Raw genomic sequence first — 13,381 nt, forward strand, 5'->3', positions numbered from 1 at the left:
CCACAATCAGAAAAAAAAGCCTTTATTTTTTTTCCAGTTCAAGAGATTCTATACATAGATAATAATATGCAATTAAACAAATATGACAGGAAAAAAAAGCTTTCTGCAAGTAACTCCACTAAAGAATACACAGAATGCACATATTTCAGTTTGCAATAGGGAACAGATGCCTGGGGGACAGAAGCACACAGAGAAACCAGCTTTAGTTAAGACAGTATTTTTCAGTTATTGTATCCTAGTGTATCCCGATCTCAGGAAGAAATCTCACTTCAAAGAAACCAACAGACCTCCCCCAAATTTCCTTGTGATTCTAAGTCACACAGCAGCAGCACAAAATTAAATGAAGCAATATGTTCTTACTGCATGTAGTTCTGGGCCCCTTCTACCGCATACCAAGATGTCAAAAAAAAACAGCTTCAAAATACAGGCTTTTATCTCCCCTTTAAAAATCAGTCTTTAGCAACCTGATTGCTTGAAAAGAAAGAGAAAAAAGGCTTAACAGAAATGTGCAAAAATGAATTAAAGTCTTATCTTGAATTCCATAAAGCACCAGCAACTCTTAAAGCTTTTGCCACTTTAAATACATGCTAAATACAATCCTATTGGTGAAGGAAATGCAGAAAACCCCTCTATGATCACAGAAATGCTTCCTTGCCCGAAGTGTGTTTCATGCACACACGCGGGTGCCCTACAGACAGGTGAGCCAGCGGGACGGCCGGCAACTCAGATCACAGACGTGTCCCGAGCCACTTGGTGCAAACTGCCATCAGTGCGCCCGGCTCCAGGGACCTGACGTGGGTGGCACTGCTCCACACGTGTCGGCTCAGCGAGAGGGGGCTCTTCTCTGCCTCAGCCTGCTCAGACCTAGTCCCTTTCGCCCGTGCCCACGCAGGCCTCGGGGAGGCGCGTTAAGTTGGGGAGAGACAGCAGGACGTGGGCAGCCCTTTCTGCCTTCCCTGCCCCGGTCCTGGTCCTCCTGGTCCTGGCTTTTCCCCTCCCGAGGCCGGCGATACCTGGAGGCAGCCAACTCGTACACTTGCAGGCGCTGTGGCAGGGCATAGCACACCCATTAGTTCTCCTAGACTGAATTTGCTACAGTACCCCAGCTGATAGACATACACTACTGCTGACTGCGAAGGAGGCAGGAGGATGTCGAGGAGCACAGCTGAGCAGGGCACACAAATTCTAGACGACATAATCTGGTCCCAGCTTTGCACCCGTGCCCACACACACGTGCATGTACACATCAGTTTGGCTCAGGCTCCAGCACCCCAAACCTAAGCTAATTAATGCTCTCTTCAGAGAGAGCGTTTGAAAGCTCACTGACAGCAACACGATATACAAACTTTCAAAGCTCATGAAAATGGGCATGCAGCAGATGAATATGCAAGGTGTTTTGAGCGAATGAGTTAGAAGCAGTCATTTTTAAAGAAGTGTGCAGCTCACACACTTCTAAGCAGGCTGTCCAACTGCAACTGAGAACTGCCTCACGTTTCAGCTAAATGTTTATCATATAAACATAAAAGCAGCCAAAAACCTACCAGGTTTTCTCAGGGGTTTCACAAGCATTTCTTTCTAAACTTAAAAGGCACCAGAGTTCTTTCCAGCAAGCAGCACTCTCCCTTTTAGGGAATGATCTGACAAAGAAATGAAGCAAACATAATTTTTACAACTTCCCCCAGTAACTTTTAACAGCCTTTTTAATAGAGAAAAATCTCAAGTGGAGCACACATCTCTTGATGATACTCTCCCCTAGATAATTCTAATGCGATTTACCGAGCATCTCTCTTTCCACAGGGCACTAAGCAATAGACAGTAGTTAAATCATCAAACCAGACAGCAATTCGAGACAAAAATAAAATAGCTTAGTGTGTCAGACTGATTAAGCTGTGTTCAAATTTTCATACTGAAGAAATCCTGCAATCACTCTTTGTTATCCAGTTCATTGTGCGCCAGGCAAAAATTGTTCTCACTGACGTGCATTACTTACTGGACAGGCTTAACTGAGATCAACACAAATTCTCAGCACCAGCCAAACTATGCAACTGCACTCAGTGCCTGCAGCTTGGGTGTGAGCAAGGTGCTTTCCACTAGCACTAACTACACGGTAAAGGCTAATATCATCCTGCTAGAATATGATTCTCCTTGATCTTGTTTCCCCTACAGACCTGCTGTGCAGTACCACCAGATCAGCCAAAGCATAGCTACAAGCATAAAAATACTGTGTGACAAGGCAATTCCATTTACTCTAGCATAGTTGGACAGCACGTAAAGCAAAGTTTAGCTTTCTACCACCCAGAAAAGTGAAATTGTTCTTATTGTAAATATCAACAGCTGCATGCTGTTGATATTATGTTCTGTTGATACAGAAGCTCTTTTTAGTTGAACTGTAAATGATTTATAAGCCTGTCTGATTTGGGGGGTGGGGGGGTGGTTAAGGGTAAACAATATACACAAGGGGAGAAAACAGCGTCTTGAGCTGCTGATTGAGGTATGAAAAAGCAGCTGCAGCCCCCTAAGTTCTCTCTGTTGACACTACCGTTCTTCAGCTTGTTTTTTCTCTCTAACCAATAAAAAAACCCAAGTTTTTATTTGCTAATCAGAGTTTCTCTGCAGTTGCCCAGATAACTGAAATGTCAGAAGGAATATATTCTTGTTCATGAGGCCAACGTGTACACAAAAGAACAGGCGTGTAAAAAAAAATACCAGGAAGTCAAGTTTACCTTCTTGATAAAACAGTATCCTTCATGCATCATTTCAGTAAAACCATGCAGCATTAACTTTAACATTTACCTCACAGATACACTATTTAGGACTGCAGTACTTAAATGTAAATCAGAATTTCATTTTATATAAATTGCGTGCCTTATTATGCACATTCCTTTTTGGTAGCTGACAAAATATTGAGTTAAGTATTTACTATCTGATGTATTTTGAAAAACGGAATCATCACCTAGTTTTGGCAGGTGCTTTAGGCTTGACAATATATTCAATCAGATGTATTTAAAAGCTTCTTAAATTGCTAAGAGATATTCAGTCAATCAAACCACTTGCTTTAGAAAGCCTCTCTAACTCTCCAGCTATTAAAGTAGTACTTCTCACATAGTAATAATATATTACTACGATGCCCTGGAGTAGGGGAGAAGCTATGATTTTGTTTAAATTTAAATCTTTTACATAGTTTGAATTGCATTGATTTTGTAACCTTACTTCTAAAGCAAGTTTCACCTCCATTAGAATGAATATAAATGAAGGATGGAAAAATAAAAGAAATCAGAGAGTTTTTAAATAATATTTCAGATGCTGCTAGAGAACTACTAGGCTATTTTTCAAGATCTTGCAGAGAAGCTTGATTCAAGACCCAAGATTTACAACTGCGGAATCACTCCTACAATTCATGTCATATCATCCTCTATACCAGGGAGTGCCAGAAGGAAATTAAATCAACTGGTGCTGGCTGATCCTGGATGGAAATGGAAAGAATAAAGCAGAAAAGATACTGGTTCTAAGATGCAGAAAAGCTCTTTAGACAGACAAAATGAAGCTGGAGCCTCAAAGGGGAAAAAGAGATAGGCAGGAAGAAGCTGTATCTTACCAAGGCTTGGGACAGTGGAAAGTTAATGAGTGAATATTACTCAGGGAAACATATATTTTCTTCCACTTGCAACTATAGCTTGCATATAACCAAATCATTCTGATGAATCAGACTGGTTTCAGCATAGACTGGTGCTCTTTCTGCTGATGCCTTCAAATCAAATATTCCCCTTCATGTATCTCAAAGCCATCTACTCAAAGAAAAGAGTGCACCAGAAACTCCATATACCATCAAGTATAAAGAAGCTTAAGAACAAACCGCATGCATTTTCCATTTCATTGCTCCTCACCTTTCACTTATTTCCATGGGAAAGGATAACAACTTTCCAGGCAACAAGGTAATTTAACAAGCATTAAAGCACTTGTGCTCCAAATCTTTTCACAATGTGTAGAGCCACTTTTCTGTTCTATATGTAGCCACTTTTCTGTTCTATAGGTACTACTCATTCACTGCTGAACCCGTGAAAAGCAGTGGTCTACCACCGATATCCTGCTTGGGTTATGGCTGTTCTAGGCTGCTTCACATCCTCACAGCAGGTAATGCTGTCATCTTCTATCCTGGGTTATTTTCTGAGATGTGTCTGTTGGATAACTGGCCTAGGGCTACACGACCTTGGATTCAGACTTCATAAATTACACAAGATTGTACAAATTAGCTAGGAGACATCCATGAAAAAGTTAGAGTGAATATGCAGCTGACAACACAGCTTCTCACTGTTTCCTGCAAGCCAATACTGACCAGGATATGAGCATCCCTTATAAATGATTACATGTGACAAAGCATATCCCATATTGGCTGCACAGCTTTCAGACATCTGAAAGAAAAAGATAAAGAGTTTATTTAAAAAGAAAAAGTGTGTCTTTGCTCTTCTCAGAGAATAAGCTACATCTACATAAAAGCCTCACTACATCTGACATTAATTGGCAAACTTATCCGTATACAGACTGAATGAGTAGGAGGTAAGCATCCAGCTCACCTGTGCCTTTGAAAATTTCTCCAGGTAAAAAAAGAGGAATAGGAAATACTAAAGGTAACAACTCTGTGAGAAGGAGCTCTTTTCATGTTAGAGACAAACATGCATACAGCCTGCCAAGCAAAGTCAAATAAAGTTAGTTTTATCCTCTTGTATTATCATAAATATCAACATTCAATAAAAATCTTTGTGTATTACATACTTATTGTTCTACTGTATTCAGATTGAAAGGACAGTTATTTCCTGTCAACCCCAAAATTTTTTGATTCAGAAATACCACTGACAAGCAGCCACACAGTAAATGAAGTTGCATAGAAATACACTGAGAAAGTAAATACAAGAATGGTCTGACTTCTCAGGACGCTCAGACAACATCCTTCAAGCCATTAGAGTGTTTCAAGTTCCTTGTATCTGCAATGAGTAACATTCTCTGAACATTAAATGTTAGAGTACATTATTTTGATTCAAAACAGCAAAAAATATTTTCATTCCCCTTCCAATTTGTACCCTGCTCAGATTTCCCTGCCAGACACAAAGTGTTGATTCAGGCGTTAATAGCGGAGATAGTTTTGAAATAATAGCTCTTAGCAATAATTCAAATTATGCAAATGACTCTGAATAATACCTTTAACAAGCAAAAGGATGATCTCCATGGAAACCAGAGATTGTTATCTAAAATAAATACACTTGCCATGCAGTAATTCAAAGAAATTTTTTTTCTTTGTCAATTTACTCATCGAATCTTAGTTGATATGATCCGATCCATTAGCTGGGCATAACATTCAGGTGATATTTTTCTTAACATCAATCAGCACCTAACTGAACCAAAACAGAGTCCATACTCTAGTAAAAGCCTCCTTCTCACATCTTGCCTTTCTCTGCTTGCTGATCCTCCCCCCCCCCCCCCCCATCTGCTGGAGGGTTCTCAGCATCCAGTTGTCCTTCCCACCAAGAGAACTACCAGAGCACCTCCCGTGTGCCCACACTCAGTGCACTATTACGGGAAAAAAACTGGCAGCCGTCTTTATTAAAAAAAAAAACTAGGATGCAATGAAAAAGGTTAGAAACTGGGCTTTGTCCTTTAAAGCCTTTCTTAAAAAAAAACAAAAACAAAAACAGAAAAAAATATCACAGGTTCCGTCAACATGTTCAACAGGAAAAAGTCATTTTGTTGAAACACCAGGCTGCTTACCGTCCCAATCCTCAAATGCTTTTTTCCCCTTTTCTGAGTTGTTTTGAGTACAGTATTTTCTGCAATAGTCATTCTGTCAAAACCAAGCCTTGCTGAAAAGGAACTTCACTGGAAACATTTTTGGCAACCCATGGTCGGAGGCTTTTATGTGGACATGGTGGGTAGCCCTTCTTATCTTAAAAATGTATGTTGTCTGCTTCTTCGCCTCCAGAGGGAACAGGATTGCCTTTATAAATGAAAAAGTTATCAAAACAAACATGTTTCTTCCAAACAAAAGGTTTGTTTCTGAAAACAAACTCCCACCTTTTCTAATATTCTAGCTAAGAACTTCAAACTTCAGTGCTAAAATTACTACCACACTCCAGTTAAAAGCAATTGCCAATAAATTTGATATAATCTATTATTTTAACAGGCTTCTTTCATTTTTAATTTGTGCATATATGCAACAAAATCTTTTATATCCAAGATAAAGTGTCTGCTGCAGGAGTTACTTACTTGGAACAAGATTTGCTATGTACTGCAATATTTTTTTCCTTTCATAGATCAGGTGATATCCTTAACTTTAGGAAGTTTCTCACTCCTTTTCTTAGAATTCTCATTCACACACAGCTCTTGGGGTAGAGTTGAAATTGCTATTCACCTTCATGACTATTAACTGGCACTTTAAACAGAAAATCAGTGTATAAGGGGCTCTGGCCATGCCCAAAACATAAGACATTCATATTGTATTTCCTCATTTTTAGAAAGTAGAATAATTTACAACATTATTTAAGGAAAGCAGTGCACATGAAGTCAAGAAGCATTCCACTTTGTCAGTGTACCCGGCTCTCACCAGAGCACATTCTCTCCCCGCATTGGCCATGAATCTTTAGGTTTCATACGATAAAAAAGTTGTTTCAAACTGAAGGAGTCAATATCATAACACAATAGCAATGAAATGAGCCTTCAGTTAAAAGCCATACCTTACAAGTAGCTTACTACATTTAAATATATGACATCAGGCTGAAAAAAGTCATATTCACATCGTAAGTATTTATTTAGAAGTATAATTATTTCAGATTGAGCAGCGTAGAGCTCGTCACCAAAATAAGCCCAGTTGCATTATATGAAGGATGAATTTGCCCAATACAGAGTAACCTGCAGAAAGTTTTGGCATAGATGTGAACTACATTGGAAACCTTTTAATTTAGAGTGCGACACGTGATATAGTTTCCCTTCCCAAGAAAGTGTATAGGTATAAAAGACTTTAGGGAAGGAGAGCGGCTAGTTCGTAGCAGTTTGGCCCCGGAAAGTGTTCCATGCAAGACAGTTTTACCACGTTGCTCACAGAGCTTTTTAAGGGCTACATTTAACTTCATAAAATGGAGGAGAAACAACCTGTCCTCAGCAGGAGGATGAGGAATTTGCGGATATACAGAGAAAATTGTAGAATTGCCATTCAGCAGCTATGGCACCTTTAAAGTCCTACCATTCAAAAGCTTCCCAAATCCTAATATATGAAAGCTTCCCTGAAGATAAGGGAGGCAGGTGTATTGCTGAGGGCTGCAGGATGCACCTGACCAGCAAGGTGACCTCCGGGCTCCCCTGCGGCTGCCTGGTGCCCGTGGGGCCCAGCTTTAACGGGCTCAGCACAACCTCTGACTCACAGTATTCTGTTTATACACAAGTGCCTGATTCCTATTACTATTTCTAGTACATACAGAGAATTTAAGTGAATCTTATTTGAACACTGAAAACTGGCTTTATTTTCTTCGTGCGGTTAACTGAAAGTCTTCAATTGAACTTTAAAAACAGCTGGAGTAAACACTGAGTAAGGGACTGTGGTATTCATTAAAATCACTATTTTCCACAAAAATACATTTTTTAAAAGCCTATCTGTAACACTGCTGTCTCTGTGAATGCCTCCCTGCTTTCATGACTGTAAACATCTTAAATATTTGTAGTTCTCCTGACTGCAAAAACATGCTATCAGCGTGACTGGGAGTAATACTGTGTCCAGCAATTATACCCAATGCTATATTGTTCTCAGCAGATTTTATTTACTCAGCTTTTTCCATTTCCGTTTGTTCTTCTGTATTCTTTCTCCTGTAACTGTATTTATACAATATGAAATAAAGAGAAAACACAAGCACAGAACTCCAAAAGCAGTAGAAGACAAGATGCAAAAACAAACAGAGGCATCACCAGAAAGACAAATAAATTTAAAAAAGCAGAAGCAGAAGCATCCCAACTCTAAGTGCCAAAACCTTCATTTACTAGTATTTTCTTTGAAACAGGTTTCTTTTGGGGCAATCTCCTGCTTTTGCACAGTCACACAATTATCTCCATTGGCGGTAGCAGTGGTGGGAACGTGGTACTGATACAGCATTGACTCTTACTGCAATGTTGCCTAGGATTATTCCATGCAATTTGATGACAGCCATTAAAGGTTGACACTTGCCTATACAATCCACTGTCAGGAGTGACTGTGGTGACAGTACGTCAAAAATGATCGCCTCCACTCTGCCTGAAGAGAGACCAAGGGTTTCTTAAGAGCAGCTGCAACTGGTTCTTTCTGAAGGCTGTATGTTCACACTGATCAGCTCAATGCCAGCTCTGCTTGTGCTATCAGTAGCGTACTAGGCAGCACTGCTCACGTGGGGGAAAAATTGCTGGTGTCTGGAACTTTACTGGGGAAAAAAAAAAAGCAGATAACCTTGAAGATGGAGATCTGTAGACTCTGAAAGTGCTGCAGGTGTTTCAATAGTTTTGCTACACTTCTTAAAAAGGGTAATCCAGTTTAGAGATTAACTGAAACTGCTGCTCTTCAATTCTGTTTTTCCTAGGGAGGCAACAGACTTGGCAAAGCTCCAAAATGCCTTATTTTTAACACAAAACAGCACTCCAGACACACAGGGCTTGATTCAATTGTCTGGTCCTACACAGGGAAAAACTAGCTGGTAATGCCAATGCAATGTTTGTCATAGCATTTTGAGCATTTGCTCAATCAGAAAATAATTATTTCTCCCAAACACTCGTGCTCCATGCGTATGTTTTTCCTTTTTCACCAGCCTATCGTTCTGCTGGGGAAGGCAGCTTCTATTTGGCCTGTCCTTAAAGTTGACTCTGAATACAGCTCACTCCTGCTGCCAGTCCAGCAAGCACTTCTCTTCTAATCTTACTTGACTTCTCACTTTGCATCCTGTGCCAGGCTCCTCGGCACCCGCGCCGTCTCTGCCACCAGAACCTCAGCGAGAGGACACCAGCAGAGACGTGGCCTCCTACCTCTCTGGTACAGGCAGAAGGGAGGGCGCAGAGAGCACTGCCTCCAGCGGAAGGATGATTTTTCACTTGTTATATTACTGGTTTCCAAGCTGTATCAGTATCTCTAGCACAGCACGTGGGAAATAAATAACTGGCAAGTGAAACTCTGTCAGGGCCCAACAGCTGATAACATGACCTTCAGACTTCGACTGCGAGCCTGCAAAGCAGAATTTTCCTAACTGGCATAATTTATAGGCAACTGAGACCACGAACCACTTTTGTTTCTTACACAATCTGCAAACCAGTGAGGACAGAACAAGTTGGCTAGGGTAAATGTCAGTGTTGGGATGTTAACCAAATCATCATTTATCCGGAAACCTGACTCAAACTCAAGAGACTCCTGACTTCTTGTTTTGGGTTAGCTCTGAAATTTGGATTCCCCAATGTTTCTGTTTCCCCAATGTTTGCCTTCAGCATTTATGAGCTAAACTCTCTGACATAAGCAAAACTTGTCAAGCGAAAGCTCTTGATTTTTAACTACTCTAGCAAGCATTTAATAACACGCAAAGACTAAGATGGAAGCAATCAGTGATTATTTCTCACAGAAAGAGTAACTTTTCTTGCCAAACCAAACGACAAAGAACATGAAACCTCTGCAACTGGATCAAAAATAAAACCCAAATAGGTCAAGTTTAAGAATCACAGTTAAACCCAATTTTTGGCTTAATGGTTCTGGGAGAAAAATGTGCACACAATTGGGTTTTATATCCCACTTAACCAGGATAACCATGTAGCATCAAGCCAATGAAGGAAATAACCAAACTTGCTTATTTTACCAAAGTACTCTAGATCTGTCTGAACTCTTTGCCTCTATTTTGGAACTCTTATCCTCAAAGAACCCAAAACCTCTTCAAGCTCCTTACGAAGGTGAAAGTTTAAAGAATATCACTTCTCCAACTTCAGGACATTGGATTGTTCCCACATCATGATCATATCAAAAATGTATGGTGTTACCTTTAAAACCTAAGCATGGAAATTAAAAATCTGAAAAAGATTGTCCAGATTTACTGCTCTAACCATAACAGGAATATAAATCTTTTCAAAGTTATTAACTTTTTGAATTATAACACCTAAGGTACCAGTTTATTTAGCTTATTTTACGAATATAAACTCCCCAAATTTTAAAATTTTAAAATTTTAAAAGCAACACATTTTTAAACCCAAGGACTTCACAGGATAGATAGAAGAGAGGGCAAAAGGGTCAAAGGAAATAGATATATAAGAGGTATAAAGACTGGTACTGAAGATGCATTAAATCACTGGCAGAACAAGTATGGAATCCCCACATCTTCTTTGTCAACCTAGTGTGATACTTAGTGAATCAGCTGGCCTCTCTACTACCAGGCTTTGTGCCAGTCACCTTTGGAGAGCAAAATCAAGGTGGTTACTGAAACAGTTCAGGGCCTGGGAAGCTAGTGAAGCAGGTAATTTTTCTGAACAGCCGATTTGTGTGTTCTCTATCATCCTTGGTATGAGAGAGGTAGCTTTATTATATCAAGAACCCACAAAAGGGCCATTTTCAACCTGAATATCACAGAAAAACTGAGAGATGCAATAACAACACTTCTTACACATGCAAGGTGATTTCAAGCAACACATCTGTTTACCCAGGCTTGCCTGACTACTGTGCTGAATCTAATTGTATTTAGCAAGACGAGGAGCAAGCACATTTAACATTTGCTTTAAAATAATGTTATCCTCCAGTAGCTTTTTTATTTGTAGATAGCCTGTACCCACTTCTGTTGACAGCCTTGCTAAGTATGTCCAGTCACATCTCTTCAGATGCTCCTTTTTTGTCTGACATCACCCCACATACCCCATCATTCACATATAGCCCGGTGGGTGCAGTTAAGGAGATGTTACCATTAAGATGTGACTTTTCACATCCCAGGTGCTACTCAATTTCACTTTAATGACAAGACCAGCCCCAGCCCCTACTAAGTTCCTCTAGGAGGAACTGCAAGTCTCTGCTCCTCTCGGAGGGACACGTCAGGGTCAGATCCCGGAGCAGACCCATCGATTTACCAAATGAAGCACAGCAGTGTACAGACTTTACCCTTGTGAGGCTGTGGAGAACTGTATGTCTTTTAGTGCAGCTCCAGCATTTGACCTGTGCTGGAAGCTACTGCAGCAGCCAGCAGGCAGGAACCACAGTCTCCCACCTTTCACCCTGGTCCTTAGTGCATCTCCTGTGCTCTCTGGACTCCTGCTCTCCACTGCCTTCCTCCTCATCACTGTACAGGCCAGAATGCAAAGCAGCAAAGCATCAGAGACTCAGACATGGCCCAACAACATTGTGCTTATGCAAAATATTTCTCTTCTATCTAACACTTTTCCAATTGTTCGCTCAAGGTATTAAGACAATACTCATAAAAGAAGTTAGTTTCAATGCCATATTGTAGCATGGTGTACACCACAGATTTACCCTGTCCGAGAGCATAAAAACAACTGGACAATTTGACTATATTACTGGTAAGTTCGTTTTCCCTAGCTTATCTTATTTGAGGAAAAAAGCACATATATACACAATTTTAAATGAACGATGCTTAACAGAGGAGCACAGTTTAAAAAGCCTGTGGCAATTACTAGTGGTTAGCAAGCAAACTATATTATCATTAATAAATAAGACTATCTTGTATTCTTTCTCTTGCTAAAAAAAAAAAATTGATTCCTACCCAATAGGACCAATTTTTGTTCTCCTTTAAAGCTGAAATAACATTTGTAGCTGAAAGACACCACAGTAACAGCTATTTCATGGAGCAGAAATTATTTTCTCTTCTACCACACAGTCTTGTGACTCATATTTTTGTTTTTTGCTTTATACAACCAAGAAAGATCTGATGGCCTTTCTGCATCGGTTTGACTGGACTTCCCTCTCTCTAAAATGCCAAGTTAGCAAAAGAAAATGTTATTCTTTATATACTTTTGCCATGCAACCATTCAGCAGGTCAACAGCTGGACACACTCACTATTGATTCTTTCTACACAGACGTCTGCAGCCAGAAATTACATATGCTTAATACTCCCTTCATGGTAAGATTAATTTACTTTATCTTTAGAAACAAGCTTTTTCTTTCCCTTCTGCAGCTGACTCTAAGGAACAGTTCTCTCTGCTCCTCCCAGCCCTGTCAATGGAATCAGACAATTCCCCCAGGAAGAAGCAGAGTTAGGGGCTCTGACCCCTATTTCTGAAACACAATGACTTACTAAGTGGGGGGCGGGGGGGGAAGAAAAAACAGCATGACCCTCAACCAACTAACATAAACAAAGTCACATGGAAAAATACTCTGTCTAATTACCACAGCAAGGATTTCACTTAAGAAATATGAATCTACAGCACCAAATCAGATTTATTCAGGTTCACCAAAGGGAAGAGACGTGTGCATGGAATACCCTGGGAAAGGCAAGGTGCTATGCCATCAAGATCAAGGTGACATTTCTGACCTGATTGAAGTCAAGATTGAAGATGGTTTTATTTTATTTTTTTCTTTTTCCCGAAACACTTTACACAGCCCTGAAGTAAAATCTGAGATTTTGTTGAACAAGAATTCTCATTTGGGACTCTCCCAGAATTTCCTCCCTCTCCTTTTCCTACAGTGTCCCATGCATAGCAGTATCACTCTAAGGCTTCGGCAGTGTCCACTCTCCTGTCTGCTTCCTTTCACTTCTGCAGCCTCTTCCAGTAATAGAGTTCCCTTCGAATTGTTCCAGATCCTCCCAGCAAAAGACACTGCTGTTCTAAGATTCGCTCACTGCAACCCAGCACTGTTAAACCCAGAATATCATTGGGCTTAATGGGATGGGGCACCACCATTCTTCTTTGGAATGTCCTCATGGAAAACACCATCAAATAGATGGGTGGCATCCCCTGAGCTTCACAATCACCTCTTACATACTGAACCCTGGCAGACTTGCATCCTCCTTATGCTAGGAAAGGAATTGGAAAAGAAGATTTAGGCTCATTGGAGGGAAAATAGAAGGGTTTAAGAAAAAATGAGCAGAAGAGAGCTGGGAGGCCTGAGCAGGGAATGAAAGGCACAAAAAAAAAAAAAAAAAGAGAGAGAGAGAGAAAAAGCAGGACAGAAGAGGATAAGCAGGGAGAGAACAGAGGAAAACAGTGCACTGAAAATAATAATAATGACAGGAAAATTCACCCAAGTGAATTAGAAAGACTCCAACTTCTCATTTGCTCAAATCAGTAAGAAGCTTCTTCTAATGAACAACACAGAACTTGGTGACTCTGGGAGGTTTAGCTGGAACTGGCCCAAGCAACATAAAAAGCAGGACACCTTTCATGTCACTGGAGATAAATAATAAC

At 40.3% G+C, this 13,381-nt stretch overlaps 1 protein-coding gene across 2 annotated transcripts in view; it reads right to left on the reverse strand.

The window, feature by feature from the left end:
* Positions 1-13,381, reverse strand: part of GPR176 (G protein-coupled receptor 176) — a 49,043-nt gene that overhangs the window by 8,122 nt on the left and 27,540 nt on the right. The gene's annotated exons all lie outside the window — the stretch shown is intronic.

Source organism: Dromaius novaehollandiae, chromosome 5 (genome assembly GCF_036370855.1).
Source record: "Dromaius novaehollandiae isolate bDroNov1 chromosome 5, bDroNov1.hap1, whole genome shotgun sequence".
Taxonomy (NCBI): Eukaryota; Metazoa; Chordata; class Aves; order Casuariiformes; family Dromaiidae; genus Dromaius; species Dromaius novaehollandiae.